Source organism: Xiphophorus couchianus, chromosome 15, assembly GCF_001444195.1.
Source record: "Xiphophorus couchianus chromosome 15, X_couchianus-1.0, whole genome shotgun sequence".
Lineage (NCBI taxonomy): Eukaryota > Metazoa > Chordata > Actinopteri > Cyprinodontiformes > Poeciliidae > Xiphophorus > Xiphophorus couchianus.
This window is the reverse complement of record NC_040242.1, coordinates 5,707,226-5,733,069: the sequence shown is the minus strand read 5'-3', so window position 1 is coordinate 5,733,069 and position 25,844 is coordinate 5,707,226. Positions and strand designations below refer to the sequence as shown.

The window sequence follows — 25,844 nt, the reverse complement described above, 5'->3', positions numbered from 1 at the left end:
ACTGATCAGTACATTATTGCGAGAGAATGCAAGAGAAGACATTTTTTTCCCCATGTCCCCAAAGGGGGTTTGTAAAAACTAACTTACAGATAGGAAATGGAAAAAAACCCATAATGGATTGGTAATAAAGGTGTTTGTGGATGGATGTATGTACAATGTTTTGATGCATATTCCATGTTGGCAAAACCAACAAAAATATGGAGGCCACACATGCTAACAAACCTTCACAGCTTTGTGAAGTCCTTGTAATGTTTTTGTAAGTTGATTGAGCATCTTATTATGTTTGTTCATATGAACTGTACATGAAGATTCACTGATAAATTAGCAGTTACCTGCTCTGGAGTTCAGTTTCTTTACAAAAGGCTTATAAGAGGCCAGTTTTTTTAGGCCGAGAACCCCCTTTCAGAAGGTTTGGTCTCTGAAGGACAAATCCTTTGTTTACTAAATCTGTCTGACAAAACAGATGTTAGCATTTCTGTCACGCAGGCATTCATTTCTGTGTTTATTCAGAGCCTTTCTGTTTGCAGGTCCGTGTTTAACGTTTTATCTCCTGGCTTTAGCATGATCAACCCTTTTGAAGCAGACTGCCTCCTCCAAAATGTGTTGTTTTAGTCTCCATGAGAGTTATTCAGATACAAAAAGATAGATTCTGCCTTTTGTAATGTTGCTTTAAAACATTTTACGGAGCTAATCTTTAATACATCTGTGTCTCTGAGTGAACACTGAAAGTCAAACAGAAGGATTTGTGCTGGCTAACGACCAGGCTTACAGAAAACGATTCATTTGCCTCCCATTCAATTTAAACTGCAGTTCTCAGCAGCTTCTGTTTCTATATGATCCACCTGAATCAAATTAATGGCTCATTAGACACCTGCAGAGCTTCATATCAAAAACCGAGTAACTAATTAAACCATTCAGGCGCCTTTGAATAGGAATGCATTTATAATCTGCATTGTAGTGGCTCTCAAAAACAGAGCTGGTAACTTCTAGTGTCAATATTGGGTTTTCAATAACCAGTGATTGGAAATAGAAAGTATGGTTTGATTGATTTTGATCTTTAGATTCAGATTAGTTTTGTTTGTTTTGAACCATTTGTCTTTGTCTTGACTACCGAAAACGACTCGACGTTGTCAAGATTGTTGAGGTTCAGCACTGACTCTTTGGTTTTTAAAGTTTTGTTTTTAGTAACTGGATGGATTTGATGAAATGTCAAATGTTTTTACACTTAACATTTCTTTGTTATTAATCAAGCTTGTGGAAGTACGGAATTTTGTGATTTTTAAACCTTTTTTTATTTCTTTTGTCTTCTTACGACTTGGCAATAAATCAATTTTTGGTTTTGAAAATGTTATTTTTGGAAAATATTTTGTCATTTATTTTTTACAACTGAGTACTAGGGTCACTGTACCAAAATAAAAATTCTTTTTTTTTTCCTCAGAGTTTTTGCGGCGCTAGTGGCTCGTATTTTTTTGACAGTAGGCAGACAGGAAAGAGGGTGAGGAGAGGGGGGAAGACATGCGGCAAAGGTCGTCGGGACCGGGAGTCGAACCCGCGACGTCCGCGTCGAGGACTAAGGCCTCCAAACGTGGGACGTGTGCCACCACAGCATGCCCCCAAAATAAAAATTCTTAAAGTGACTTCTATTACATCTGAATTTATTCAGTTTTATGTATGTATTGGTAATTTATTAAGCTTTTTGATTGACCCTGTATTTTAAAATAGCTTCTGCAAACTCTGAGTCAGCCTTTTAAACCGATTTAGTTTAAAACAAGTTGGTAAATGCACCATTTATTAAGATTATTCTGTTTCATTACATAATTGAGTTGCAGGTGTCACTGAAATATAAGAAAATGTTTGATCATTCTACTGATATAAACAATTTCTGTATGCTTAAGCCAAAATGTTTGATCATTTACATATTAACTTTTTAAGCAGTTCATGACAAACGCAGATCTCTCTGACTCAGGAAAACCCCTTTGGTAAACATTCCACCTTCAAATTTTCATACTTGGCTGCAAAAGTGCACAATTCTTATTTGGGGGGGATTTTGACTAATTCTTCCTGCATAAGCTTCTTACTCCACCTGCACATGGCGCTTATTCTGTCTGGGGTACACACCGAAATTTCCTTTGTGTACTTTGAGAAGTGTTTATCCCTTAGCCCACATTTGTCAAACTCAAGGCCCGAGGGCCAGATCTGGGCCGCCGGAGGTTTTTATGTGGCCCTCTAGATTCCAAATTACATCAATAAGTCCCTCTAGTTTCTCACAAATCCACAAAATTTACGCAAAATTAACAAATCCTCACATTTTCTCTGATTTGTTTCTCAAAATTGATTAAAAACATTGGGTTTAAGCGACTGCTGCCTCAGTGATTGATAAGGTGATTAATCACCTTATCAATTGTTAAAATTCCTTTCAAATATTTCTAAATTACCACAGCAAAATCTGTGATTTTGATTGCAAAAAAAACTCCACACAAACACAATCACAAAATCCTGAATGGATTGATCAGTGTGAAAAGATGCTCAATATTATTTAATTTCAAGAAACACTTATTGAAAGTTGAAACAAACAGCTATTTATTGATATTTTAACAGTTTAATTAGTGTAAAACTCATTTTCGTTTTGGGCCAAATAAAGGTCATGAATGCTCTTAAAGGCCCGGTTATTTCAGAATGTATTGATAAAACCTGTTCACAAACTGTTAAAATATCAATTAATTCTTAAAATATAATAATATTTAACATCTTTTCAGTCCCTCCAGAATGTCATGATTCTTTTTGTGATTTTCTTTGCAATAAAAATAAAGGTGTGTGCAATACTAATTTGGAAATATTTGCCATATTTGAGCTTATCTATGACTGTAACTATGACTTTTAATTACTCCCTATGTAGATTGTGGATTATAATCTGACATTAATTAAAACTGAGGCAGCTGTTTAGTACAAGTAAGAAAGTTTTTGACAATTTTTGAGAAAATAAGCTCCCAATTATTAGCTCAAAAACGTGTGGGGGTTTGTTGATTTTGCGTGACTTTGCACAATCCTAAAGAAATTGGAGGGACTGATTGATATAATTTAACAGTAAACAGATAAAAACTGCATTGATTTGATTGATAACAATATTTAGGCTCACTTAGTGTGTAGTCTGGAATCTATGGGGCCACATAGAAAGCTATGGCGGGCCAGATTTGGCCCACAGGCCTTGAGTTTGACACATGTGGTTTAGAGGAAAGGTTATCTTCTGACAACTCAGATAAATTCAAAATAATTTCTATTATAAAGAAAAGTGCAAGTTTAGTTAGTTTCATTTTCCGTCGTTGGCTTAAACGTAACCTCGACACCTGTAAGTATGTTCTTCCTGATTCCTGTTATTCACAAAAATATCTGACATGCTTGTGCATTTCCATGAGCTGCTATGAGATTTTCAGTCTAACTTTCAATAAGAATACTACACACAGCATTTATTTAAAAAAAAGTAAAGCAAAAATGCCTCACAGGATTTAAATACTTAGTTATTGGCTGTTTGAGTAGTAAAGCTGTCTGGCCGGTTTACCACACTGCAATTAGCTGCAATTTTAAAACCATAGTTGTAACCTGAAGAGTGAAAGGTGGCTCTGGCTTGCTTTCTTCCCCGCTATCCAAGACTTTTGTTGCTAGAATAGCTTCAAAACAGCCACGATTTCTATTCCCTAAAAGAAGGAATAGTAAATGAAAATTCTTTCAGTCTGATGAAAAACCTCTTGTTCTCGATAGAGGCAGAGAGTAAGCAGAAATTACTCAAGTAAGAACAGCACTACTAAATACAGATTTTTACTCAATTAAAAAGCACTGTTTATGTTTTTCTACCGTGTTGCAGCACTGGCCTTTGTTCAACACATATTTCTTCTATTGACTTTTTGCAAATACGTCACTTAATCATTCCAGGCGCCATGATGGAAGTCGGAAGAGAGGATCGGGAGTATTGAACAGAGCAACTGAAATTGTTTTCTAAAGTTGTTTTTGTCAGTTTATTCATGGCTTCTACTTGTTTGAGTCGAGCTAATTTGTCTGTGAAAGTAACACACCTGGTTGAGGCTCGTAGACGGAGGTATTTATAAAAGTTGGACATAGCTAGCTTAGAAACCGACCAACACCTTCTCCATACTGACCTTTTGATCAAATTATCGACTCTGCCTGATTTCACACCACATGATTTATGTCACTATGTCATAAACAGCGTTTCCCCTTAAACCGGAACAGCCTTTAAAACGTACAGAAGACGAGGTGGTAACTAGTTTTAGTTTTTTTTCCCAAACATGCTGGGCTACGTGACAGTGCGGCACTGTCTCCATGGTTACTAACGGGTAGTAGCGTACCTTCGCCATTTGATATCTTTCTAATCCTACTTACTTATGAAATGAATGGCCGTTAATCTTCTTGCAAAAAGTGTTCGCTGCAAATCCGCGGTTACACCGAAGGCTGACAGTCATTATGATTAACGGCTGCTATCCATCGCCGCTGCATCTTTCCTCGTTAAAAGTTATAAAATAAGATGACGAGCTTAGTTTTCACCTTTGTCTATTGTGCGACCGAAGGCGCAGCACCCTGTGACCATTTCTAAAGTGAAATCAACTAAATTAAAGCAATATTACATTACCACATGTGTGTTTTTTCACAGGCTTTACAGGAGCGCATTGGTTGTTTTGACATCCGTCATGGCGGAGTGGGAAGAGTTTCAGAGAGAGCAACGTCACATGCAAAGGGTCAATAGGAGACTAATAAAGTTACCTTGACAGAGTGGATCAAACATTTACATTCCAGAGTTTCTGGTTCTGCATCCCTTCGAGTGGAGATGGTTTCTCACTGGCTCGACAGTTTTAATGTGTTTTTCTTTCTTTCTTTTTTTAATTTAACCAGTACAAGTCACATTGGGATAACAGTTTGTTCCAGACTGACAGTGCAGGTTAAGAGAGGGCGAGAAACAGCACAACAATCAAATCACACATAACAAAAATGTTTTCCAAATGAATTAATTAATGAGAAACATTTACAGCTACATGCTTATTCCTAAAAGAAAAAATTGAGAAATCTTTTAAAAGTGTGTCAAGGACAATGTACTCTTACTACTTAGGTCACTTGTTAGGCTCAAAGGAGTTTGATGAAAAAGTTACTCATTACAGAAATGTTTTGAGGTTCTGTTCTTCATCGTTTGCACACTTCAACAATCGGAAAAAATGTGCTTCCTGGAACATCTCGTCAAACTACGCACCCCAGTAAACACACGATAAATATAACAATATTTTAGAGAAAATATTTCCGGGAAACGATTTTTAAATTCCTCCTTTAGCAGAGTTGAGACTAACCAGGCCTCTGTTGATGGGGTAACTGAGCAGCTTGGCTGCAGAACAACAACCAAACAAAGGGAGCCGGTTCAGGGTCATGAACCCAGAAGAAAAGGACCTAAAGTCCAAGGAAGAGGGCAAAGATGTTGACATATACACAGGAAACTTCTATGTTTCTGCTTAAACTCATAAAACTCTACAGTACAACAGAATTTAAAGCAGCTCTGACGTCCATTTGAAAGATAAATAGTCAAAACTACGTCACTCACATGGACAGTGTCATGCAATGCTTCCAAAGTTGGAGTAGTTTTTTCCACTTCTAGAGTTACAAACATACCATACAGTTTCTAAACATCAATACTTTTGCTGCTTTTTAAGGTATTGTAAGTGTAAAGAAACTATAAGGTATTCACAATACAGGTACATCTAAAAAAAACATTAAATCAGGGGTGTCGAACTATTTTTGTTTGGGCCAAATCAAGATCATGAATGTTCTTAAAGGGCCGGTTGTGCCAGAATGTATTGATAAAACCTGTTCACAAACTGTTAAAGTATCAATGAATTCTTAAAATTAAACATTATTGAACATATTTTCAGTCTTTCCAGGATTTTGGGATTCTTTTTGTAAATTTTTTTGCAATAAAAATCAAAGTGTTTATGGTGCTAATGTGGAAATATTTTCAATATTTGTGCTTATTTATGACGGTAAATGTGACTTTTTACTCGCTGTATAGATAATGGACTATACTCTGACATCAATTAAGGCTGAGGCAGCTGCTTAGTACAAGTAAGAATGTTTTTGACCATTTTTCAGCAATAAACTCCCAATTATGTTTTGGCGCAAAAAAGTGCAGGGATTTTCACAATAAATCTCAAGAAACTGGAGGGACTGATTGATATAATTTGGCAGTAAACAGACAAAGACTACATTGATTTGATTGATAACAAAAATATTTAAGCACATTTAGTGTTTAGTCGAGAATCTAGAGGGCCACATAAAAAGCTACTGTGGGCTAAATTTGGCCCACAGGCCTTGAGTTTGTCACAAGTGCATTATAATATGGCAAAGTTTAATATTTTTTGTGTCTCGTTTTAAAAGTTTTAATTCACACACATATAGGGAAATATTTCAAGCCTTCATTTCATGTGATTTAATGAAAACCCAAAATTCAGAGCATTTGGGCCTTCTTTGGCTTAAATTACAATATTGGTAAAGCATTGCACATTCCTGTGTGCTCTCGAATTATGGCATTCGAGAGCACACGTTTTTTAGTTTGAAAGCAGGACTTCATGTTTTTTTCCTCAAAACTTGTAACGCTTTTACTCAAAACTTCTGTTTTCTTTCAAATATTCATTCTGCTTTCTCAAACTTTTCTCTTCCCGCTCAAAACGTCTCTCTGCTCGGATCACATTTTCGCTTGCGAATCATTTTTCTCCTTTTTGGAGCAAAACAGCACCGTCGCCTAGCAACCTCTCAGCCAATAGAATGCAAGTGTTGTACTGGCTGCGTTTGTTTCCCACTAGTGGGCGTGCCTGTGTGGCTACGATCAATTGTAGCAACCTGCGCTACACCCTCCCTCTCTCCCTTACTCGTCCGTTTACTGATGGATTTCCACTAAAATGAAAATGTGTTTCTCTCAAATGATAAAATTCCCCCATAAAAATGGGGTTGAATCTGGGTAAAATCTGTCCTTGCTTAAATCTCTGTGCACCAACAATATGTTTAATAACAGTGAAGCAAAGCATAACAACACCTGTGGCCCAGCTGTTCAGCTACAGCATGCTTCATAGCATCTTTTTAAAATTTATTATCTTAGAAAGAGATTTTTAATGAAACGTATTTTATAGTAAACCTGCTATTTTGAGAAGCTTTTTGGACTGAACCCTTGTGCATATTGTGAATAATGAATAGGTGCATCGCACGCAGCATAATCATAACTTTATATGAAACTGGATGTAAAGGTTATATACTTTAACAAAGCATTAATTGACAAAGTAGACAGCAGAGCTGGTACATGTTTACTAAAAACATGTAATTTATGGGCAAAGAATTTTCCAAAAATTAATCCCATTAAAAGAGTTGACACATTTCCAGTTATGTATTTGTTTGCATGTCCAGAGCAAATTTTGTTTTGGTGTTTTTAGTGGAAAAAAAGGATAAACATGGACAAAATACTTACAGAATTTTATAGACATTTTTGACACTGAATAACTCTGTATCTTAGGTGTTTTTTTCAGTATGTAACAATAAACTAAAATCAGATGTAGATCAACACATGAAAGTCTAGCGGTGTTAAAGACAGCAGTAATGTACTTTACACCATGTACCTCTAAAATGGACTAAACTCAATTGCTCAATTTTGTAGCGCTTACTTTAAAATCTGAACTTTTGTTATAGTCCTTGTGTCTTCAGGTTTTGGTTTTCATGTGCTTTTGTATTTTCAATATTTTCTTGGTATTTATCTTTATCACATATTCCCATGTTCTGTTCATTTATCTCTGATCATTATTGCTAGTAAAGTATTGCCATATAAATTTATCTCTTTGTTTTTCGTTAATTATTCTCTGTTCATTTGCGTTTGAATTTTGTTTGAGTTAGCGATTTAAGTCTTAGTTCACCTCTTTTGTTTCATCCATCCATCCATCCATTTTCTGTTCACCCTTGTCCCTAATGGGGTCGGGAGGGTTGCTGGTGCCTATCTCCAGCTACGTTCCAGGCGGGAGGCGGGGTACACCCTGGACAGGTCGCCAGTCTGTCGCAGGGCAACACAGAGACATACAGGACAAACAACCATTCACACACACACACACCTAGGGAGAATTTCGATAGACCAATTAACCTGACAGTCATGTTTTTGGACTGTGGGCGGAAGCCGGAGTACCCGGAGAGAACCCACGCATGCACAGGGAGAACATGCAAACTCCATGCAGAAAGACCCCGGCCGGGAATCGAACCCAGGACCTTCTTGCTGCAAGGCAACAGTGCTACCAACTGCGCCACTGTGCAGCCCCTCTTTTGTTTCAATCATTCACTTTCCCTCAGCTGTCTGATGGAAACCTTATGAGGTTTATTTTTATAAAATAAAAATATTTGAAGACAAATAAAGTCTTCAGGTTAGCAAGATGGAAGTAACTAGAGGTCCTAACATCTGTTTAAACCATTTTTAGCTCTGAGTTTTCAAAAATGATAAACTATCAGCTAGCTTTCTAAATCCCATCACGATCAAACTTATGTAGGAGTCTCTTTAATTGACTATTACACCAATTTTGAATAAATGTCTAGAGGCGTAACTGTATGATTATAACAGAAATAACATACAAAATAACAAATTTCCAATGCAGAATTCTACCAAGGTTTTTAAAAACTGAGCTGTTAATGTGACTCTTTGTCTGGGCAGCGTTTTATGTAACGAAGCCTTTAATTCAGAAGCTAAATCTTAATCCATTCGCTTGTTTTTTGCTGTACAAAGTCAAATTATAACTACGAATACATAGTATTTGTATACATACGATACAGCTTAGGAATGCAAACAGTTTTTCCATCTTGTTGATGACCTTGGACTATTGGATTTAGGACATAAATAAGATATAATTGGGAAGCACAGTGTGTGCTGTCTGCACCAGATTACTGTTTCAATCCGTATCTATATCTGGAACATCCAAATGTTTGTATCAAACAGCACAAACTTTACTCGCTTATCTCCAGATTTTTCTCCAGTTGTTTTGATTTAGATATGGCAAAAACACAACAGTGAGATTTAAAAACAAACAGGTGTGGCAGTGAATGCAGGTTTATGGCGCGCTCACACCGAACGCGTTTTGAGCGTCAGGCCCGTCTGGTTTACGTCCACAGTCTACGTGGAGGCGCGCCGATGCGTTTTATGCATCTAGCACGGCAAGATTTGAACTGTTTGGAGCTTTTGATGCATCAAGATGTCCGACAAATGGGCCAGCAATAGAAAACAAAGGCTAGAGGGATTTTGACGCGTTTGACGCACCGCCACAGACTTTGAATGTAAACCAGATGCACAAAACGCTAGGTGTGAAGCAAAATGCCAAGTATTTGCATTCAAAGTTGACGCATTGGGTTCGTTTGGTGTGAACGCACCATTAGGATTTTAAAATTGTCTTTAAATTATAGTTTTTCTTCTTTCCTTGCAAGTCTGCAAACACAGACGTCTCATTGAAGCTATTATAGTTATGCCAAAACCAGATTTGGTGAAACTGTGGATTAAACTGGTTGATATTAATTAGGAATAAAAAAGGGAAGGGAAGTTGACCCATTTAGATGAATGTTAAGAATTTAACTTCTTTTATCATACATCAAAAATCTGTGTGTCAGGAGACTTTGTAGTTGCAAGAAGAAAAGTCATGTTAAGCCGCTGCACCCTACTGATTTACTACAAGGCCTTCGGCCCTGTTAGTCCAACTGGGACTAAGCCTTTTCCCTGCCTTTTCTCTCTCCAACCTGCTCTTACATGCCAGGTGGATAAGCTCCAGGGGTATGCAGGGTATTTGTCACAGTGATCGAGCATGTAAAGACTGTATTTTCTCAATTTATTACACGTGCACCAATGTCTGCTGTACCCTGAGTGTAATTTACTGCTACTGTTGGTGCACAGACACATGAATTTGGACCAGTGACTGTTATATAATCACTGGTCCATACAACAGAAGGGAAATTATGTGTGTCTTCTGCAGCATCTTGTTGCGTGAATAAAAGAGCAGCACATGAAAGAGGCATCAGCCCAGACAAACCAATGACAGATGACTCAATTGATAGGTGAAGTTGTTGATGGAGAAATAAAAATAAAGGCCTGGTTTTTGAAAACCCAACAACTGAGGAAGAATGCAAAGAATGTCTGCCATCTGAGTGAAAGTTGTTCGTAACGAAAATCCCAAATAAACCCTTGAAACTGTCTTTATTTCAGAGGTAGGATGTTGGGAATCACCATATTTCAAATACATTATTTTACAGTTAAGCAAACAAATATATGCCCAGGTTTACTGGTTAAGTGTTAAAGCTATAGCCATCTTTGACCAAATTACAATATTTGTTTTTAATATTGAGTGAAAATTCACCAGGCTCAGATTTTCACATTTTAAGCTACAAACAAATTCACTCTGAAAGATTTGTCTTAGGGGGCAGTATTATGTATTTTCCAGGAACATATTGCCACTTTACAGCATAATCAGGTAATTATGTTAACTTTAGTTGTTATGTATAAAACATAACTTGACTTCACAATTAAACACGTTGAAATTGGCCTTTGTCTTTTTGAGAAGCGCTGACTCTTTCAGACACACGTCATCACAACAATGCTCCTCCAAGATCCCGTTTACATCTAGAACTTTAGTCTGGATGATACGACGCACATGAGGAAGAAAGCGCATTTTGCTTATTTTGGGGGAATTCTAGAGTTCCCATAAACAGGGGTGCTTGCAGGATATTTTCAGACGCTACGCACAAAACTATCACTGCACCTGACCCACAAGAACACAATCACATCTCCAGCGCGCATCGTGTGTGTCACACAAAACCAGCACAGACCTAAACCACACAAAACAAGGCACACAAGCAAATACAGGTGCACCTTTTTTTCTGTACAAATTATGCTAAATAATAGACATGAAAGCAAAGCCTACATGTGTGAGAAGGAGGATGGAGATTCCCAGGTTCAAGTGGTGTGTCAAACGTCCAGAGGAGGAGAATGTTTGGGTAACGTTTCAACTTGATCTAACCTTAGCGTGATGCTCAGGAAGAGTGCAGCAGATGTCACGGTCAGCTAACCAGGTGACCCGTCAGCTCTTCAGTTTGCAAAACCACAAAAAAAGAAAAGCTCATAGACAGGTGACCCCGCCAGAACCACATGCGGTAAAAAAGCTCAGGCAGGATCCACAGGAGGATTCAAACTCTGCTCATTCATTTTCAGCTTGCAGACAAACTCCAAGCCGCCACATAAAAATAAGTAAACCTTTCGATAACATTTAGGCATTGGCGTTCCTGCCCTCACAGACTCACACAGATGTCCGCTACGTTCAAGATGTTTTGACACAAAAGATCTTTTTCTCTCCACAATTTTGTTAACAATAAGGAGGGTTAAATAATAATTTTTTTAAAAATCCAAAAACTTTTTTTACTTAAAGGAAAATCTCAAAGTGCGCACAGTGCATACAGTCGTACAGCAGCAGGAACCCCTGTCCATAAAAAAAAAAAATTATATATATATATATATATAAAGCAAGAATCCAGTTCCCCTTATGCTTTTTTGAATTACAGTTTCAAATTGTAATGGTCTACAACATATTTCTCTGTTTCCCCAACTTTCTTTCTAAATTTATATTAACATTGATCTGTGAAACATGTTTTGTATTTTATATCACCAACCTCTTTATTTTCAGAGTTCAGAAGAAAAAGTAGAAAACTATGAACATAAAAAAAAGATTTCCTCTTAATCTGAGAATAAAAGATAATTATGTGGTACCTTTGATCAAACTGCCAGCTGGCATCTGAAAACACAGTTGTAAGAGTCAGAATGCAAATATTCACACCCTTGCTTGTTTTGTAAAGAGAAGCTATGAAGGAACTCCCTTATAATTTGCATTTTTCAGGCAGTATGTGTTTGTCACCATGTGTTGCCTGTACCTGCCCTGAGCATGCAGCTTGTGGTGAGCTCTCGATTACTAGGGAATCATCCTCTGCAGTTTCATGTTGCCAGAAGCAAGGTAACTCCGACTGTCACAATAACCATACATGTGCCAAAGTTCAGGAAATATCAAAACTCGATACACCCAGAATCTATCAGACGTCCAGAAGCTGCACAGCACCCATGTTTTCTTAAGTTCTGTGGTCTTTTTTAATTTGCATTCCAGTCTAATATTTCCCTCATTCTTTCTGGATTTTAGAGATGATTGGCTTCCTGAAATCACAGCTGCCACTCACTTTTTAGCAATAAAAAGCCAACTTGTCACAGCTCTGTCACTGTTTTTCATATCCCCACCACTAATAGTAGCAGCAGATTCCATGTGTATAATGTTATTTGTATTAAAATGATCAAAAGTGTTGGATTGGTGCTTCTAACTCTCGCCAGGGAGCAGCGGGACACCACAAGTTCTGGGAGAATGCTATATGCAAACATCTCAATTTAGGATTAAATATACACAGCTACACATGTGTTGCTTCTATTTATTGCTTGCCTAATTTATGCTTGCTCTATAATTTTCCATTTAGGTCAATGACCACAGGTTAGCAGCTCGTTTGAATGTTTGAATTCATTTCAAGACTTGCTGCATCCACTGTATGATTAATCATACAGTGGATAAAAGTTTGGGAAAAAAGCGTAAATCTCTCAACTTCAGCAGTTATTGGTGCTAAGGTTCATGAAAGGAACAAAAACACAAGTATTATTGGTATAATTTCTTAAAATAAGACAAAGTTAACTTACAAGTAATTTTTCAGCAAAATATAGGAGTTTGCTTTAAGTCAAACTTTATTTTTTCATTAATATTAATAACCTCCAGTCTTGGTGAAAAGTTACTTGCAAGTTTAGTTTTAATGTCACACAAGTCATGTGATCAACAACCGGATGTTACTACTGGTGGAAAAGACGAAGAAGACAACAGGAAGTGGTCGGAGGAAGATGATTGATGAGCCATGATTGTTTTTTTAATGAATTATCATGTGAACAACCTTATGCACATGTGATTTTAATTACGTTCTTACTGCAATTGCGAAATTGAGTTTGTTTGTTTTTCTTACATTTTTTTATATTAACAAACTTTTGCACACATTTGTAATGGAAACGCAGCTTCTGTCATCTTCTCTAAAATTCCTAATGAAATCATTACAACAATATTTACAATAAATTTGAGTCTAGAGTCTGTTTCAATTGAGCATCTTTCAAACATTTTACTTTGCTGTGAAGTTTCCTCAATTCTTTTGGACACTAATCACAACCTGTTGATCTTCTGTTGGGTCCAAAGTACTAAATCATGGAAGTTAAATATTTAGTGTAAAACTGCCACTTCTCTCTTTTCTTTCTCCCATTTGGTGAAAAAGGACTTTAATAAACTAGATTGTTTGCCTTCTACAGCAGGTTGCAGAGTAATTGGTTTCTCTCTGTCTAAAATATTCCAGTCTGTCTTCATCTGTCTCTCTCTTCTTTTCCTGCCATGTCTGGAATCAGTGCGACTTTCTCCCAGCATATCAAAGCTGCAGTGACCGAGTCAAAGGAAACATTGTTAACAAAACTGATACCGTGCCGTCGGCCTATTTTGTACAATGTTCCCAATAACAGGAAACCAGAAAAAATGAGTTCTCCCATAATTACATTGAGCCTGTTTCCTTCCCCCACATATAGTGTTCTTGCGCTGAGATCAAACACTTGAATGTTGATCGCTGGTCTCATGTAAGAGGAGGTTTCCAGAGCACAGCAGCAGTAGTTTAATAAACCCCAAAGCTGCTTTATAAGTGGGACCATTAGTATCACACACATACAAAAGCTTAAAACCTCTTTTGGAAAAGATGTTGTTGACATTTTCTGCACAAATAGAAAACGGTGCAAATGTTTACCTGAGGGTAAACACTGGAGAAATACCTTCTTTTACTGCAGACTTTCAGGAACATTTTTACCTGATTTCTTTTATCTTTACATCCTTGTTTAGTGACAAACTTTACAACACTCCAAAAACACAATGTCTTAAGTATTTTAATTTACTTTTTATTACAAATATCTTAGTACACTTGAAATAAGAAACTAACTTACAAGTAGCTTTTCAACAAGTTACAGAGTCTTGTTGAAAGTTGCTAATTGCTTAACATTGGTGAAAAAGTATTACTTTTACTTATAACGGGACATTTTAAAGCTGATTTTTATTCGTTGACATTTAATTGAGGCCTGATACTGTAACTTTCCTGTTGTGATGTCTTATTTTAATTTTATTTCTATTATTATTTAAATTTCTTTGTATTATTTCTTTCTTTTTCTCTTTTGATCAACTTATTCTACTGTGTTATCATTTTTGTACAGCACTATGGTGCAGTTTATGCTTTTTTAAAGTGCTATATAAATAAATTTGACATTGACATTATTCCCACGTTACAAGCGAAATAATCTACCAGCGAACTAGCACATTTCCATCTTTTTCATGCTTTTGCATCTTGCTGAAAAGTTACTTTCGTAATTATTTCCGTATTTTTTAAGTGTGCTAAGATATTTGCACTAGAATCTAGACAAAAATAGTTGGTAAGATTTTGTGTTTTTGCAGTGAACTCCTTTACTTTTAACTGTCTGCATGTTTTTTACATCTACATTAAATGATGCAACTTTCCTGCAAAACAACAAATTTGAAACACAAGAACTTAATGTTCACTCCATTAGGTTTAGTTGATGCAGTCCTGTCCAATTTAGTAATTTGTTTTAGTAATTAAAGGTATTGCTAAAATTCCTTTATTGCAATGTCACTTGCAATAAAGTGACATTGCAAATCAATGGTTCGTGAAGAACAACCCTAAAGTTGAGACCAAGTGGTCCATATAAATATTCTCTCTGGTTTGGTTTAAGGTTAGTAGACAGCCATAAGAAAAGCTGCCAACGGATCAGCATCACCGTCACCATCATATAGGATTTTTTTTTAAAGATCCAGCAGCTGAAGTTGCGTTGATGCCTCTTTCTGTCACTTCTTACATGAACTCTGAGCGAACCACTTCTCTGTGTTTTAAAGGGAGACCGGGGACATGATGTCAGAATGGATGCCGTTCAAAACCGCCATCATGAAAACAGCTGCAAAAATGCAGGGCCACAAAGTGGTCATTAAAAGTCAAGGCAGGCACCCAAGAACCTGTTGTTAGAGGTTGTGAGCAAATCTGCTGTAATGAAGAGTCCTTCTGAAAGTAGTTACTATAAGTAAGTGTTGAAAAGATCCAGAGAAAGGTTAACGCAGGTGAAAGAGATATATCTCAAATGTAGAAGCAGAACTTAGTGAGGTCTTTAACAGCTCACTGTTAAAATAAGCTTAACAAAATTATATATATCTGTAAAAATCAAATACTGCAAGGTTAGAACTACTGGCTGCTTATGTTTATTTGGAAAGTTCACATTTGGAAGGCCTGATATAAATACCTTACAAACTGGAAAGTAAATACTTATTTAAATAAAACAGAGTAAGCAGTAACCAACATACTAGCCACGATATTAGCACCAATGAAAGTGAATAACATAGCTTCTTACGCTAAAGGGGATCTATTACGCAAAATTCACATTTTACACGTTTTTACGCTTCCATTTGGACCTCTACTGCTTCTTTAAAAAACCACCAAACTGCTTTTTTTGCAATAAGTTTAAGTTTTTTGGTGTGTGGAAAATTTGCCCTTTTCAAAAACCTTTGGAATGTGAAGCCCAGCCCGTCGCCTAGCAACCAAACCAGAGCTCCAGCACGTTTGGTCAGCTGGTTTTACTGCTGTACAATGACTGCTGGAAAAGACAAGTGTTTTTTTTGTTGACTTGCCGTTCATAAACCTCATGCTGCATTCTTGTTGGTTATGCAGGAGGTTCTACTTCTGCTTTTAAAAGATGTTCAATTGTTTAATTGCACAAGATCTGTTTGCAGCCATTTTCACATACGAGTGTAAACGCTGAGTGGCAGGTACCTGGCCAGCAGCAGCTTATATGGATTTAAAGTGACCCAAAAACAGCTCATTATGAAAGGAAAGAACTGAGCAGAAGAATTATTTTGTGCACAAAATGTTACAAACATGTTTTTTTTACAGTCCATAGACCTATCCTAGCCTGTTCAAGGAAGCATAATACTAAGATGTCACCTTTGCAGTGTTACTCCAGGTAAATCTGAGTCTTGGCAATCACTGATAACCTTTTTGATTTGGGCAACATGACTGGCTTTCCATGAATCCTTCCCTAAGGGTGCCACAGACTTCTTCAAAGAAAAAATCTCTGCTTGTTGAGTCTAAAAGGACTTAAGTTGTAACTTTTGTTACAAGCAATGTGAGCAAATATAGCTGTACTCCAAGAAGTTGGACAGAAGTTGGGTTTGTGAGGTGTCTGATTCTTTTTCTTTGGTATTTAGTTTACTTTGAGGTGTTTTGCCATTTAAAGCCTTCAATATTAGTCCATTCCTTTGTGTTTTATACATATTGTAAGTATTCATCTTTAGCTTCTTGTTAGTAAGATCATTTTATGAGCCAATGCCTGGCATTAAATATTGACAGCCTATCTTCCTATTTTCAAAATGCATTCTAATTGTTTTTAGACTGCAGATGTGTTCATCATTGTATAGTATTTAGAAATAATTTGTTAATCGTGGGGTTTTTTTGTCTCACCTTATCGGATTATTTTGAAAGTTTTCCAAATGTTATGAAACTGGAGCGCTGGGATCAGAGCTCTAATGAAAGATTTACACCCTCAAATGCTGGCGTTTTTATCCCATCAAAAGCTCCATGGGAGAATGTCGTTTACCTTTGATTCAACTTTAAAATGGCGGTCAGAGAGGTTTTAATACCTTTAAATCTGTGATTACACAAGTTCATTAATGCCAAAGGTTGTAGGGGTTCTCTTTGAAATCATCCATGCTCCTTGAGTCATTAAATCACTTAATGGCTTATCAAAGCAGCTAAAGGAGAGGAGAATAGAGCTGTTGTGTAGCTAGTGAGCATGGGAGAGAGAACCGACAGGAAAAAACGGAAAGTGAGAAGATCTTCTGGATTTCTTTTTTCCCAAAATACGGGAAGGAGGAATCAGAGGTGAATAGCAATTATCTGCCAGTGACTGTAATCAGGTACAGTGTGAGTGATGCAGTGACAGTAATCCTTGGGAAAATATGGACCACAATGAACAGGTTGTCCTTGCGCACGACAGCAGTGACTCCATCATTTATAAGTGGAAAAGGCCAAAAAGGATGTTTATGTAGCAGGGAGAAAGATTCAACTACTGATTAAAAAGTGTAATACACAGATCCTGATGTGTTTTACCACCCACATATTGAATAAATCTTACTAAGCATTTTGGTCTAGTTTCTAGTGCAAATATCATAGCACACTAGAAATAAGACAAAACTAACTTACAAGTAACTTTTCAGCTCAACGTAGGAGAAAATAATTCCTTAATATTTGTTTTAAAACTTATAACAAACTTTCTTTCCCCATGAAATAATCTGCCAGTGGAACTAGAATTGGGTTGCTAGGTGACGGGCTGAGCGTGGCTGGGGTTGCTAGGTAACGGCTCTAATGGAACTAGAACTTTTTCATCAATTTTAAGGAGTTACTGACTTAAATGAAGCTCCTACTTCTTTCAGAAAAGTTACTTGTAAGTTAGTTTTGTCTTATTTGAAGTCTACTGATATATTTGCACCAGAGACTAGACCAAAACTACTTGCTAAGGTTTACAACTGGTTTGAAGGTAATACTTTTTTTTGCAACTTGTCAAGTTAAAAGAACTCGAAGGCCACATTTTTTAAAATTAAAACCGAAAAGACTTATTTCTGTCAGACAAATGACAGAAATTTGTTATTTGTCTGAACAAATGTCTCCAAAAGCTCCTGTTTTGGAGCTGTTGGAGCTTTTAAGAAGATTTTATTTGTCTGCAAAAATTTCTAATTAATCATAAATTTGCGATTCAAGAGGGCCACATGTAGGACGTCAACGCTCTATGTTAAGAGGAAAATGTACGGTAGTTTCTGAATAGAGTGCACCTGAATATAATCTGCACCAGAAACTTTAAAAATAAAATAAAAGTCTACATAAATGGGCCACACTTGTCTATAAGATGCAGGTGTCTGTTAATTTACGCACAATTTACACAAATTTACTTTTTTTATTTTTCATAAAATATGTAACGGTAACTCAGATATGTACTGTAATTCTTTTGCCTGTAACATGGCTGCCTAAAAGAAGAGAAAAGTCATGGATTTCTGTCTTTATCTTCATCCTGATACAAAAAGCATTAAAGGATATAATGGTTATTAGCTACCATTCTATAGCTAAAAACTATATAATGTTTTATATAGTTATTAGTTATAAAAAAAATTAAAACTAAAAAAGAAAACTTTTAAAATTCACAACATATGCCATTTAATAAACAATTTCATGAGAGTTTGTGGTCAAGTTATATTTTTATTCTACATTCTCTCATATTCAGAAATAAATTTTCTATTTGCAGAGTGGAGGAAACTTTCCTGCTCAATCTCCTCTGGGATTTGAGTTATACTACTTTACGTCACCGCCTGTAAAAAGTGATGAGATGAGCCCTGACATCCTTTAAACAATAAGGGAGACTTTTGCAGACAAAATTATGGCACAAAGACGGATGAGTTTTTCTGCGTTTTAAGGGTCTGTGGTAAGTCGGCCATTTTCCTGTCAGTTTTGATGGGCTGTAGTCCACCACAGCAGCCACACATTGAAAGACAAGAACCCTTCTGTTTACAGAATGGCTTCATGGAAGACAAATTCCTATTTGTTGTTTACTGACGTCATATGTTTTAGTCTGAAAGCACATTTAGAGTACAATCAAAGTGGAACAAGTCAAGAATTTCCCACGAAAATTGTTTTTCTGGATGCTTTTATTCAGCTAACTGTCCTATATGTTCCTTTTTCACTTTTGTCACGTTTGTCAAACTCAAGGTCCGTGGGCCAAATCCGGCCGGCCGTAGACTCTAGATTCGGCCATAGATACTCTAGATTCTAGACTAAACACTAAGTGTGCTTAAATGTTATGTTATCAGTCAAATGAATGCAGTTTTTACCTGTTTACTGCCAAATTATATCAATCAGTCCCTCCAGTTTCTTGAGAATTGTTGTGAAAATCAACAAATCAACAAATTGAGCTAAAAACTTTGAGTTTATTGCAGATTTTTGTATTAATACTTGTATTAAACAGCTGCCTCAGCTTTAATTGATGTCAGATTATAGTCCATGCAGCGAGTTATAAAAAGTCACATTTACTGTCATTAATAAGTGCAAATATTTCCAAACTAGTATCCCAAACACACACACAAAAATCACAAAATCTTGGAGGAACTGAAAAGATGTTCAATAATATTATTTAGTTTTAAGAATTCATTTATATTTTAACAGTTTGTGAACAGGTTCTGTCAATACATTCTGGCACAACCGGCCCTTTAAGAACATTCAGGATCTGGACTTGGCCCAAAAACAAAAATGAGTTTGAAACTCCTGACTTAAATAATGAGCCCAAACTAAAAGAAGCATCTTTTTTTCTTTAATATTTAACTTCTTATAATTATTTCTAAATTTGAAACCATTTTAAAGTAGTTTAAATAATCACAATGCTGCAAAGTCACCAGTCTTTTATGAACCAACTTCAGCTAAATACTGGATTCTTTTCCTAGAAGCGAAGCTTGCACCAGAACCATCTCTCTTGACTGATCCACTTGTTCACTGTCAGGGGTAATAAAGAGGTAACCTGGTTAAATTAAACTCTTTTTGTTGTTCAGGAACCTCAGCGTCCAACAGTTCAGGTGACCTGGTTTCTTCGCAGCACCTGAACACATCCTGCATGTCTTGCATGCTTGAAGGATCCCAGGTGCTAGCTTGCATAAGAATCCCGTTGACACTTGCCAAACCCAGTTATGCCCGGAATGAGTTTTTTAATTAACTTGTACAGTCACTCTTTATCTATTTGCCTTCCCTTTCTCTGAGAGGCCTTATTTCATTACAGCTTATGAAACATCGACTGGGCATTAAGAAAGCGAACAATACAATGGATCTATAGTATATAATATTTTTGTACTGTCTTGTTTGGTTGGTATTGGCAGTAATTTTTTGTTTTTCTCAGTTGATGAGCCAACAGAAACTAAGACTGGTGTTTTGTTCAAATCTGTTAAAGTTAAAGCATTTGCTATCTTATAATCTTTACACTTTTGTCGCTTTTGAATTAAACAGTTATTTAAATAAAAACCTATTACTTAAGGGATAGAAGAGCCCAGGGGTTAAATCTGATCCGAAGTGGGCGACTGATGCAGACAGACTTTTTGAAAATAGTTTTTAATGACATTTTTACAGACGACCTAAAAACAAAAAATGTTGGGTACAACACAACTTATTTCTCATTCACAAACAAGGTTTACATGTTCATTTTAATTGTGTGCACTGTAAAACAGCTCAAGTTGGTTTAGGTTGAAAATGAAAGTCCACCTGCTGCCTTGAAAATCCAATTAAAGTCGACAAGAAAATTGTTTTGGTTTTAACTCAGAAATTAAAGTTTATGAAGTTGATTTAACAAGAGACAAGTTATCTAAACATTGTTTTTTAAGTTCGTTAAACTTGAGTTGTGAATTTTAACTTAATGCTGCAATTTAAACCAAATAATTATTTCACAATAAGCAAGAAAAAAAAACTGTCCTCACCTGGTTAAAGAGCCACATTTCTCTATTATTTTACTCACATTATCAAGTTAAAATAACTATTTATTTTCCTTTAGAATAATTTAAATTCTTGTTTCAAATTGCAAGAACAAAATTTCTGATCTGGTAATGAATTTTATTACCAGATTATTTATTTTGCAAACTGAGAATGGCATTGAAATAATGTAATAAATAAATAATGTAACGCACTTCCATCTCAGGATATAAAAACACACCGCCAAGCATTCTGGGAAATAGTTTCCACTCCTGTCTTTTTCTTTCTTCAGCTTCAAATAAGTAGTTATTTTAAATTGATAATGTGAGTAAAATAAAAAACAGAAAAAGCTAATAAAATTAATTATTATGAAGTCTTTGTAAACAAATTTGTCCTCCAGAAAAAGGGATTGTTAAGACCAAAACGACAGACTGAAAACTTTTATCATCCAGTTTTTGATTGAAAGAGAAAAACAATAAATCATGCAAATGGGAACGATTGTACTCGTTTTAATTTATTATGCGATTAATTGATTTATTATTTATTGTGACAGCCCTTCTCATGTGTCATGTGTTGGTAAGTTTTTGCCATTTTGGTGAACATGTTTGCATTCTTCCAGTATTAAATAAGAGTAAACACATCATTTTGTGCTCTTATTAGTTATTAAGGTAATCTTTTCGGTTTGCAAAGATATTTTTGCATTTTTGAGGAAACTAAAACAGATGCTGAGCAACAACAGGCTCTCTGAAATAACCATAAATGTTAACTTCTTATCAGTCCACTGGGAATTTATTTTCTGCCTTCGTCGGTCCTTTTTTGCTTCTTTATATTCAAATATGATTGGTATTGTAAAATAAGAGCAGTGGCTCCTTTGGGAACTGTGGGAGTTTCTTTTTTCTACCAAAAATGAGCAATGCTGAAATTAAATATTATCTCACTTCCTCTGTATTTATGACATTTAGCCTTTTACTTTCATCTGTAGTAATCCAAACAACCTAACATATAAAAAAGCAGATTGCAAGAGAAGTTTAGTCCATTTTTAATTTATTTTTCTTTTTTGCAAGTCTTCCAGAAGGATAAAGGTTTGGTTGTGTTTGCTGAATATCCCACATTGAAGAGAAATTGAAGGATGTAAATTTAAGCTAATTGAAAAATGCGTGTTGTGAGGATATTATTAGAACAGGCGCTCAACTGTGAAATACCTGAATAAAAGTGTTTGCTTTCCAGAAGAAAAAAAAATCTAATTACATAGAATGAGATAAGCTGAGGTAGATTTTTAGCGTTCTTTGGGATATAACCGATCTCAATTGTCTATCATATTTATTTTATAGTATACCAATGTTGTTTTCTTCTGTCACTTTCCTGTCTGTTGGAAGACTGACTTTTCAGAAGTGATAAAAATTTAAAATGCTTTTTTTTATGTCTTAAAAACAATTACATCGACACCTACACTGCAAAAACGCAAAATCTTACCACGTATTTTTGGTCTAGTTTTCAGTTGAAATATCATCGTACTCTTGAAATAAGACAAAAAATGACTTATGAGTACCTTTTCTGCAAAATACAGGATTACTTCACATTTTTCCCATGTTACAAGTGGAGTAATCTCAGTGGAACTAGAACGTTTTCATAGATATTAAGGAATTATTGACTTAAAATAAGCTCCTATTTATTGCTGAAATGTTACTTGTAAGTTAGTTTAGTTGTAAGATATTTGCACAACAAACTAGACACAAAGACTTTATAACACTGAATTATCCATTAAATGTCTTCAGTTTATTTGACATTCAGCTACATGGAAAACACGTCTTGAAGGGAATTCTTATTTTCTAAACATTTCTCAATTTCTGAGTGCTAAATCATCTTTTTAGAATACACTTTAATCTTCTTTAGTTCAACAAATTCACGATATGTACAGTCAATCCTCCACTACAAGTGCACCTGCTTCAAATCTGCATACACTCTGCAATTCCTGCCAGCATGAATCAAGGTTAAGAATAACTCCAGATAAAAATGACAGCTTCATTCATAAAGATGGAATTACATTTGAGAATATCAGCATTCCTTTTTCCTCACTGTCTCTGACAAAGAATGAAAATCTTCAGCATTTCTGACAAACTTTACACCTCAGGTCCGAAACCCGACCAAGTCCGAAAACACGAGCAGGAAATTAACGACATTCCTGAAATAAAATGGTCTTTAAGAAATTAGTCTAAAGAGTTTAAATCTCAGGGTTTTTGAATGAGCTGGTTTAGGATTTCTTATGTTTTGCTTCTTTGAAAATTGATTGTAAGCCTCTACTGTATGGATAATCCATCAGTTCCTCTATTCCTCAGTTATGTGAAAAGAAGAAAACACGCACATGGCTGAGGTCAGGAGGTCAAGGCATGAACAAACCGATGGAATCAGATCTTCTTTGACGGGAAGGAAAAACTCCCAACAGTCCAACCAGCTAAATGAAGATGGATCTCACTCCATACAGACATTCACAGTAATCTAACAGTTGTTTTATTGTTCGATTTAGGATTATTAACAAAGCTGAAAGGAGAAGTAATTCAATAAAACCAAATATGAGAGGATGTCACAACGTCCTGCTTCAGTCCAGACACTGAGCAGCTGCAAGCCTCTTCTCCACTTGTTCTGGTAATGATTATCCTCCAAGCATGTTGCATTCACCTGTAATTATCTGCTGCACATCAGGCCTATAAACGGCAGACATGCTCTGTCTGCTGTTTGCTACCAGACGGCTGTCTAACAAGTCATTAAAATGTTTTGTACTGGAGAAATCTGGCAGACTTCTCATTCCAGATCCAAAAAATGAGCCCATTACGCTGTCAGCCGCCTGACTGATTTGATGAGCGGGTTTCCTTGCACCCTTGTTCCCAAACACAAGGAATACAAGAAAACATGCACGACGGATTTGGACATTATTGAACTCAACTAGCAGCAAAAATCTGTCCAAAAAACTTATTTATGAATTCAGTTTGACTGTCGGGTATCCGACAAACTGTCCCATTCTCGACGCGTTGCACATCTGGATCATATTTCTTGTTTTAAAGACAAAAATCTGGTTGAAAATAACGTCACGCCGTCACATGGGAGGTTATGATTTTAACCTCCCGCGGAGTAATGGATTTATAGCAAAAATGAAACCTTATTTCACTTTTTTTCTTTCCTTTGGATAAGTGTCGGCTTTGGAAAATTAAATAAGTGATTGTTTTCATAAAGAGAAAGTGATTACTGAACAAACTTCACATTTCACATATTAATCACAAAGCTTTTAGGGAAACCAGAGTTTCTCTTTTCTGAATGATGTCACAGCTCTTTTTCTCGTTTTTCTTTAAATTAAATAAAAATCATAAATGCCTTAAAAAGCAAGAACAGCCTCGAGACAAAAAGTGTCACATCCTCATCTTTAAGCGAACGCCAACAAAAGCCAAGAGACGTTTTATGAGCTTGGGAGATGTCACTCTGATTTGCTAAGTAAAATGAATATCCCCTGCTTGGCATGACAGCGAAAATTCAATAAAACAGTGTTTAATACTAATTGTAAAAGGTTTAGGAGTAGGAGCAGTAAAATGTTGAAGGTTTAAGACTTGTCTTCTTTTTGTATTGTTTGAGTAAAAATTTCAGTAACACTTTATTGGAAGGGGTGTGTATCAGACTGACATAAACATGATATAACACCTGTCATGGACATGAATGACTCTTCATAAATGTTTACAACTGTTGTCATGAAGTGTCATTCGGTAAATAATGACACTTTTAATGCAAAGGTGAACTAAAAGCTGCATTAAAAGTTAGTTAAAAGAGTCAACTTTCCATTATTCTGTAAATAATGACATTTTAATGCAAAGTTCAATTAAAACTTGCATTAAAAGTAACTTTGCATCAAAAGTGTCATTATTTACCAAATGACACTTTATGACAACAGTTGTAAACGTTTATAAACACTCCTTCATGTTCATAACAGATGTTATGTCATGTTTATGACAGTATTATGCATACCCTTTCCAATAAAGTGTAACCAAAGTTTCTGAAGCAGCCAGAATGTAGCGGAGCTTTGTTTAAAACTGTGTACACAGGACAAGTTATGCAAGTGCATAATAAACGACTGCAAGTTCATCAACAGATTGTTAAAGTGATGGCGTGAAGGCACCGAACGGAAAGTAAACGCTGCTGAGTAATGACTGGAGCGCTGGTGGCTGTTTGGGTTTAGATGGAATCACATCGGGAGTGTTGAAAAGAACACATTCCTCCACTGCTCCTTGTCTGCCGCCCAATCGGACGGCTTCTGTGATTCGAACTGCGCCTGGTGTTATTAGCTTTATCTGCACCAGGCCTGCCACTGAGCTATGCGGCTCCTCGGTGCTTCCGTTTGCAGACAGGATCTGGGCTGAGTACGTCTGCAGCAGGAGCGTCACACCAACAGCAGGGCATCCTGGAATAATCTGAGAAAAGCTGCACTGCAAAAACACAAAACATCTGGTACACTGTAAAACACTTCAGCCGCATTTAGTTGTGTCTACTGTCTTCTACTCTTTAAGTCAAATAAATTTAGCAAGTTTTAGATTTTGAGCCTAAGTGTGCGAGTTTGTGAAAGATAAATTTATACTTTTCATTAATTTTGACAAATCCCTATGAGTTGAATAAACTAGAGTTTTTAGATTAGCACTTAAAAAAACTGAAAGAAGAAAAAGACAGGAGTGGGAACTAGTTCCCAGAATGCTTAGCGGCGTGTTTTCATACCCTGAGATTGAAGTGCGTTACACTGACCTGACTTGAGTTTTATTTTAAATAAATGTTTATTTTAATGCAAAGCTTGAGGAGAATGTCCTGTACACGCTAAATATTTTTGAGCAGAATTTAATCAAATTCATTATCAGATCAGAAATTTTGTTCCTACAATTTGAAGCCTGTATGACCGGTGTCAAGAGTCTGGTCCGCATTGCCGGCAGTAAGTCGGGCTCGTTTCCGGTGAGAGTTGGACTCCGCCAGGGCTGCCCTTTGTCACCGATTCTGTTCATCACTTTCATGGACAGAATTTCTAGGCGCAGCCAAGGTGTTGAGGGGATCCGTTTTGGTGGCCTTAGGATCTCATCTCTGCTTTTTGCAGACGATGTGGTCCTTTTGGCTTCATCAGATCGTGATCT

At 36.2% G+C, this 25,844-nt stretch overlaps 1 long non-coding RNA gene across 2 annotated transcripts in view; it reads left to right on the top strand.

The window, feature by feature from the left end:
* LOC114158630 (uncharacterized) overlaps positions 1-25,844 on the top strand; it is a 128,960-nt gene that overhangs the window by 65,720 nt on the left and 37,396 nt on the right. Inside the window, exon 3 of one of the 2 annotated variants that reach the window (XR_003598447.1) lies at positions 4,661-4,779. The exons of the other annotated variant lie outside the window; for it this stretch is intronic. This is a non-coding gene — a long non-coding RNA (uncharacterized LOC114158630). Of the gene's footprint in view, positions 1-4,660; positions 4,780-25,844 lie in introns of those variants that run through there. 2 annotated transcript variants of the gene reach the window in all.